The sequence below is a fragment of the Chlorocebus sabaeus genome, chromosome 7, assembly GCF_047675955.1.
Source record: "Chlorocebus sabaeus isolate Y175 chromosome 7, mChlSab1.0.hap1, whole genome shotgun sequence".
Classification (NCBI taxonomy): domain Eukaryota; kingdom Metazoa; phylum Chordata; class Mammalia; order Primates; family Cercopithecidae; genus Chlorocebus; species Chlorocebus sabaeus.
In genome coordinates this window covers 88,259,391-88,268,145 of record NC_132910.1, presented here as the reverse complement: position 1 = coordinate 88,268,145, position 8,755 = coordinate 88,259,391, and the positions used below count along the sequence as shown (strand labels likewise).

Here is an 8,755-nt window from a genome sequence, read left to right as displayed (position 1 = left end):
ATTAAAGATTTTGTGACAAAACAGAGATTATTGGATACCACACCTCAAAGTATCTGATAGAATACATTTTGGCTGGGGATAAGAATCTGCATTTTAAACAAGCACCCTAGATAATAGTGTCTCAGGCTGTCCAGGAATCAGACTTGGAGAAACACTGCCTAAAGCAGTAGGAAGCCATAAGCTGTGTGAAGTAGAAATAAGCATAGAGCCTAGGGTTGACTTTAATGGTGAACAATGAGCAATTGTGCTGAAAAACAAAGGAGAGTGGATTAGGAACACAGCAGCCTGCCTCCACAGCTTTGGGTAAGCAGAGACCAGGAAAACTCATCAGTGGAGAGGATCTTTTCAAACTCAAATTGTGTGAACAAATTTTGTGTCTGAAGATAGGATAAATTTATGATGATATTTTACATTGTGATTATTAGAGGCAGTATAACATAGTGCTTTTGGAGCAAGACCACTTAGATGGAAATGCTGGTTCTGACAATTACTAATGGTATAACCTGGGAAATTGCCTTAACAAGTCTATGCATTTTCCTGTCCATAAAATGGATATAAAAATAATACTGTCCTCACAGGAGCATTAATTCAGTAGCACTAGGTTCATAATAAGGGCTCAAAGAATAGCAACTCCTATTTATTCAGTTTCTTGTAAACATGATGGTGTTTATATGTATAGAGTATTTTACTTGAAAATGGGTATATGTCTAGGCCTATATCATTGAAGAACTCAACATTAAGTATTATATTTAGCTTTGTCAGGCAATACTAAAATATATCATGAAAATATATTTTGCTTTAATGTAAATGCTAGCTGATTCTTATTTTATGAGATTGTGCATGAATAGAGATGCTAAATATAATATGAAATAATCTACTCAACTAAAGATGGTTAGTTCTTTAGTTTTCAGGTGTAGAAAGAACAAACAATGTAGTCATTTAACATGACCTTTTATTAGTCCTAGATGAAATTTCAGGAGCAGTCTTGAAAGGTGATAGATGTTTAATTCTGTATAATATTCACCTTATTGGTTTATTTGAAAGCAAAAGGACAGTCTATGAGTATCCAGGATCTTTCCAGCATGTCCTGGATTAACTTTTAAAGAATTTTCTCAAAATATTTACCCCGGGGGAAAAAAACTTTGGGTTCAATAGTCTAGTTCACAGATAATTGGTCTTGGGTGCATGCTACAAGTTTGAATTTATGGTGCTCCGAATAAATATGAAATTTAAGTGTTAACTACTGTTCTATCTGTTATCCCTCTAGAAACGATAAAATGATAGAAGTTCTAGTCTTAGGGAAAGTTGTTTCATGTGATGGCAGATAAATTGTCATTTCGTTGAAAGACTACAAAATGTGAAAGAAAAAAAAAAGATACTTTTGCCACGGTGATATTTCTTCTCCTGAGTGGAATCATCCATCTTCTTTGTATTTGGTATATTTACAGACCAGACACACTTGATGATTGGGTGTTGCTGTTATTACAGTAGGAAGATTTCTCACTAAGCCCTATGCTTTATGGAAGTAGGTTCTTTGTGGCTTCTCCTGTGCTTTGTGGGCCCAATGCTAGAGGCTTCCTAGTCCAGTTTCTCCTTTGTAAGGTGGAGGAAGAGTTATCACCTAGAGAAATGCAATAGAGAATATGACTTCATGGTCTAAATACCCTTACTGTAGACCTTTGACCAATCCTCCGTTCAGCATCAAGCTTCATCTCCACCTGCCCCTTCAGCCAGTAACTTCAGTTCCTGAACCTTTCTATAGTTGTGCTTTATGAACAGTTTTGCTTCTCACTGTCTTCTCTCTCTGCAGTCAGTTTTTCAGTTTTCTGTGTTCCCTTTCCTTTTTCACCTTCATCTTGTAAAAAATGTTGAAATCTTGTCTATCATGGTTGCCTTTCTGGTTCTATTTCCCTTTGAATATTTATATGTATATTTTTAACTGGTATCATGGAATTTCAGGTGTGCACAGATATAAACATATATATTCAACATCCCAGGTTGATTCTGAAGTTATCCAAGAAAATATACATTTTTTTGCACCATCTTGATTTTGTATACATATAGCTAGTAAAATTATAGATTAACTCATTTGTCAAAATTGCCCACTGAAATTATATTATTGGTTATTCATTTAACCTAATTGCTTAGTATGAAAATAATTCAGAATCTGGAAGAAGTCTAATAGTTAGCAAATAATTTTATGAAAAATATCCTTATGATCTGGCATTTTTATAAAGAGACTAACCATAATTTTATTTTTTGATTCCTTATTTTTCTAGGTTTCTCAATTAAAAAAAATAATATTATTTTCCATAAACAAACACCACACTGTTCATATAATTCTTTTATTTTTTTTTCTTCTTGTTTCAAGGACTCTTTCCATTTTTCCCACTTATCTAACGAAATCCTAACTATTCTTCCAAATACTTACAAAACACCATACTTTTTCCACTTTTTAAACCAGTCAACATATCTCCTTGCTTTAAAACACCAAGACAAGTTTTCAACTCATCAAGTCTATTAAAATCACACTCACAATATTCTAGTCCATGTCTGCATTGTCTATTTCTTGAACTATGGTAAGATATTTATGTCTGTGTGTATGTGTGCGTGTGTGTGGTTTTTTTGGCCACTAATCTTTCCCCTTTAAGGCATTCTTCTATAAGAACTATTCTCCATGTAACTTTAAAAAATAATTTCCTTTCCAAACAACGTCTCTTGTTTTGCTCACAGTTACAGAATAATAGCAAGCGCTGCAACATGGATACTCTTCCAGTTTTGCCCTTCTGGCTTCTTCCACTCCTCTGTCTCTTCATTCCTAGATCACGATAATATGTTTGACTCCAGGAAATGCTTGTAATTCATGTACAAATAGGTAAACATTTACTAATAGAAAATTAATATTTCTTCTGACAATACTAAATGAGTTTTGCACTAATGTTTAAATTAGAAGATCACCAGAATGTTCTGATAGACTATGTAGGATTAGTTTCTCACTTATTATATGATGACGAGGAGAAGAAAAAGTCAAAAGGTGACTAATGCTTGAGGCTGGGCAATTGGTAACACAGTGTTGCCAGTAGCAAAATTCAGGGACTATACAAGGAGGAAGGTTTAGGCAGAGGTAATGTGTTCAGTTTGGAAATAGGTTGCTTATGAGTACACAGTAATAGAGATAACGTAGCTAAGTTGGAAATGTTACCATATAGATTTAAGGAGGGTCAGGGTGATGCATGTGCATTGAAAGTCATTTACATTAGGGTAAATGTCATAAAACAATTTGAATTACTGAATATTACACCAATTAAAATATTTAATTTAAGCTGTCTTTTATACGAGGCAAATATCTTTTACTGTGACATCTTGATGTAAATAATAAATATTAGAAAAATCATGGAATTTCTTATAAATGATTCACTTGTTACACATTTCTTTCTTCAATCAACCTCCCTTGCTAAAATTATAACAAATGCACCTACTTAAAAACAAAATATAAGATTATATTATTATCATTTAAACCAAGAAAAATAATAATAGAAAATGAAGTAGATTCTTTTTGATATTCAAATGCCATTTCAACAGTGGTATGCAGTATTGTGCCTCATAGTTGTCATGGAAACTGCATCTCAATTCTAGAGTATCAAATCCTCATTTTCTATGAATTTCCAAGAGAAAAAAAGGTATAAAGTAACAAATTATATAATGGTCCTCTTTATCTTTTATTTTGATGCAGCACATTTCATATGATATAAAATACACTTCAAATAAAAGGATAACTAATATCAATGTTGAAAATTTCAAAATTTAGACTAGTAGGTTATTTATTTTTCACTCATTTTAAAGTTTAAATGGCACTAATGGGTTATTTTATTGTTCATTTTATTTATTGTTCACTCACTTTCTGACAACTAATACCCTAATTTTCTTCAAAAAAGTATTATATCCAGAAAATTATTTCCATCTTCTACTTAATATTAGTTATCTAGTCAATAACTGGTTGAGGTTTTTTGAAGGAGTAGTAATGATTACGACTGGTTCTATTTTAGCTACACCCAGATCACATAGGAAATAACAATTTAATATTCCCTTATTTTCTAGCTTTCTCTTTGACACCCAGATGCCTAATGTACTGAATAACTATCCTTTATATGTTAAAATATTACTCTGTATAACAACAGTCTCCATACAGGATAAATAAAAATGTCTCATGTCAGTATTTTATTATGTAAAAATCATTTCCCAGGCCCAATAAATATTTTTATTTGAACTTGTAGCAAACCAAGTGCATAATATTTGCATGTAAATAAGAATGTAGAATTCCAAGTAATAACTATAGGTCCAAAAACTTAAAGTATTATGAGAAGAATTGAAAGATTTTAATCACAGACTCTGTTTGCTATGAAGGTAGAAATACACCTTACTTAGAACAGCCAAAGTGGAATGAATATATAAAAGAAATACTTCCAAGAGAATTTATTGTTCAACACATTCATGTAGACTATTGACCTTATTAAAATCTAATGCTCCCCCATACTTGAATGTTTTGATAATTTCATGTAGTAATTTGCCTTATTACAGACCAATAAAAAAGAAAACCACAGGATAGGAGTTGGTATACTTTTAAAATCAATAGTTTTAATATAATAAAGTTATATTTTTGTTAGTAAGGATTATTTTATCTAGAAATACTGTAATAATTTTTATATAAGCAATCAGAATATAAAAATTTATACAGCAAATTAGGCTTCCTCTAGAATACATTTCTATGAATATTTCAAGCAATGCTGGGCAAAAGTGGCAGCATTGATTTCTTCCTCAGCAAGGAAATAGGTAATGCACACAGCTGGTGACAATGTGCAGCCTTATGTTGATGGAGATAGCCCTCTCATCTATTTGTGACTGCATGCAGCCCAGGGAATAAACCATTTTGGCTGAAATGATTGGATTTTGCCACCCTTCTGATTTTGCTGAACTCACTATTTTTTTAAAAAATTTGAATCAATAAGCTATTCAGGCAATCGTGCAGATACGACTTTTAACTCTTAAGTCGATTTGACATGTGGTGAATTTTAGCATGAATCTAATCAGAGGAGAGGCTGTTTCCAAGCAGTGAGCTCCAGGCTAAGATTTCCTTGCAAATAGTTCTAGAAATCCTTGTATTAAAATATGACTCTGCCTTAACAAGGGAAAAACATCATGTTGTTGAAACGTACCCCAAAAAAGTAAGACTTTTGGAATAACATTTACTTATATCATCCAAGTACTGGCCATCCTGTTTTTATCTGTGACTGAGAACTTTTAAATTTCTAGTTTTATAAAAAATTTTCTTTTAAAGCCATTTTTGCTTTAATGATGACTTCAAATGTTTAGATTGATTTTTCATATATTCAAAAGAACAGGATGTTTGGGTGAAATAGGCCACTCAAATGCAATTCCAATACTATATAGTTGTGTGATACTAAACAATAAATCACGATATTATGATAATTTTATCTGAAAACAAGAATAATTATTATAATTCAGAAAGCCATTGTGAGAGGTAAAAGAAAACAAAATGGTAAAACACCTGGTACAGTGTCTAGGACAAAATAGGTATCTGGTAATTAGCAATATCCTTCTTTCTTCTCACTCTCTACTCTGGTCTCAAGTGGGCAACTGCCTTGAACTTTGCCTGTCATGTAATGTATAGATTCTTCTGGACAACAAGAAAAGAATCAGGCTTAAGGATATGTTGAATAGAGAAGTAAAATTTCTTAGAGCAGGCATTTCAAGTAGGTTATACATATCACAAAAATGCATGTAATGATAGTTTTTGGAACATCTGCACAAACAAAATAACCATCTAAGTAAACAGAAGAGTAGGGACTGTTATTTTTTTTTTTCTGCAGATATTTGCTTGAGCAGCTACTCTTTGATTTATGTAATTTTATCATTATGCTGCAACTGCTTTCATTCTGAATTATTCATTCAACATAAGCTGGCAATAAAGGAAATGCCTTTCTTCAGCTAAAAATTCTCTGACATTAAGAAGGTGGTTTAAATGAACCACGGAGTTTTTTTTCTCTCCATTTTATGGTCTGAATAGATGTTGCTCTTGGACAAACCACATTTTGAAAAAATTATCACAGCTTTAAGAAAAGCTACACACACACACACCAATAGAATAGTCTTTGAGCCATGTCCTTGAATGGCCACTAGTTTCTTTTCTTGACTGCCTGCTCATATAGAGAGAGTTTCATTGAAAGTCCTATAATGAAAATAGCACAAATACTGGCTTCTGCTGCTAAAATTACTCCAGATGGTTACATTATTTTTTCTAGAAAATCCATGTGTGCACATACAATTAGTTTTCACAGATTATGCCTTTACACATGAAACCAGGGAATAATGAATCATTAGTGTAATATTTTGGTCTTTATCAGTAAAGCCCATATTAACATAAATAGCACATGGAAACTCAAGCAAGCTTTTTGTTTGGGCTTAATATTTTAAATGTAAATATTTACAGGCTTTGTGATGTTTTTTGTCCTTGTTTTTGTGTACAAGGCAGGCACTGGCTATACCACATTGAAATTATGTAAATTCTATTATTTAGTAATAATTACCCTTGAATGTTACAAAGGAAACTAAAAATTACTCTTCAAACTAGAATTCCTTGTCTGTTTAAAACGATATACACAGCAATTAGAGATTTCCTATTAGTATTCTATATTTTGATCTTTCACTTATATTTAGAGAGTATTCTCACAGTTTTATTTTTATTAATAATAGCTGACACATTATTTGGAAGAAAGACATGTCTCTATATTAAATTGATTGATTGTATGAGTCTTTTGTACACTGAAACTTAAAATAAATTGATGAAAGATATTAAAGAAGATACAAATAAATGGGAAGTCATCCAGTGTTCATGGATTGGAAGATTTCATGTTAAAATGTCCTTACTAATCAAAATGATTTATAGATTCAATGCTATTCACATCAAAATCTCAGTGGCATTTTTACAGAAATAGAAATAAGCAATCATGAAATTCACATGGAACCACAAAAGACCCTAGATAAACAAAGTAATATTGAGAAAGAAGTACAAAGCTGGAGGCCTCACTATGATTTCAAAACATATTACAAAACTATAGTAGTTAAAACAATATATTACTGCCAAAAGAAAGCACCAGACACATAGACCAAACAGTATATTACTGGCAAAAGAAACAGCACCAGACACATAAAACAGTATATTACTGGCAAAAGAAACAGTACCAGACACAAACAATAAAAAGCCCCAAAATAAACTTAAGCTTATACTGTCAAATGTTCTTCAGTGAGTTCTAGGAATAAGCAAAGAGAAAAGCACAGTCTCTTCAACAAGTGACACTGAGAAATTTAAATGTACATATGCAAAATAACTAAATTGGTGCTTTGTTTATGCCATACACAAAAAATCAGCTCAAAATAGATTAAAGACTTAAATATAAGACATGAAACTATAAATGTTTTGGAGGGAAATAGAAAAAAATTTGTGATATTGGTTTAGAACATGATTTTTTTTTTTTAGATATGACAACAAAAGCATGGGCAATAAAAGCAAAATTAGACAAATGAGACTACACCAAAATAAAAAGCTTCTGCATAGCAAAGAAAACAATCAACAGAGTGAAAAGGAAACCTATTCAGTGAGAGAAAAGATTTGTAAATTGTACCTGATAATGAGTTAATATCCAAAATATAAAAGAACTCCTACAACCCAATAATAAATAAAAACAAATAACCTTATTAAAAAATGAGCAAAGTACTTGAATATATATTTCTATAGAGAAGACAAACAAATGACCAACAGGTATAATAAAAGATGTGTAACATCACTAATCAGGGAAATGCAAATCAAAAGTGTAATGTAATATTACCTCACACCCATTATGATTACTATTATAAAAAATAGGAAAATATAAAAAGTGTTGATGTGGAGAAACTGGAATACTTTTATACTGTTGATGAAATATAAAATGGTGCATCCTCTATGGACAAAAAGCATGAAGGTTCCTCAGAAAATTAAAAATAGAACTACTGCATGACCCAGCAATCCCCACCACTGGGTATATAGTCAAAAGAATTGAAATCAGTTTACAATCCCACCAACAGTGTAAAAGTGTTCCTATTTCTCCACATCCTCTCCAGCACCTGTTGTTTCCTGACTTTTTAATGATTGCCATTCAAACTGGTATGAGATGGTATCTCATTGTGGTTTTGATTTGCATTTCTCTGATGGCCAGTGATGATGAGCATTTTTTCATGTGTCTGTTGGCTGTATGAATGTCCTCGTTTGAGAAATGTCTGTTCATATCCTTTGCCCACTTTTTGATGGGGTTGTTTGTTTTTTTCTTGTAAATTTGTTTGAGTTCTTTGTAGGTTCTGGATATTAGCCCTTTGTCATATGAGTAGATTGCAAAAATTTTCTCCCATTCTGTAGGTTGCCTGTTCACTCTGATGGTAGTTTATTTTGCTGTGCAGAAGCTCTTTAGTTTAATTAGATCCCATTTGTCAATTTTGGCTTTTGTTGCCATTGCTTTTGGTGTTTTAGACATGAAGTCCTTGCCCATGCCTATGTCCTGAATGGTATTACCTAGGTTTTTTTCTAGGATTTTTAAGGTATTAGGTCTAACATTTAAGTCTCTAATCCATCTTGAATTAATTTTCGTATAAGGAGTAAGGAAAGGATCCAGTTTCAGCTTTCTACTTATGGCTAGCCAATTTTCCC

At 32.0% G+C, this 8,755-nt stretch overlaps 1 long non-coding RNA gene across 1 annotated transcript in view; it reads left to right on the top strand.

Annotated features, from left to right (window-relative positions):
• Positions 1-240: 240 nt before the first annotated feature.
• The window catches only part of LOC119621788 (uncharacterized), a 424,175-nt gene continuing 415,660 nt past the window's right edge, over positions 241-8,755 (top strand). The window contains exon 1 of the long non-coding RNA XR_005238404.2: positions 241-303. This is a non-coding gene — a long non-coding RNA (uncharacterized lncRNA). The remainder of the gene's footprint in view (positions 304-8,755) is intronic.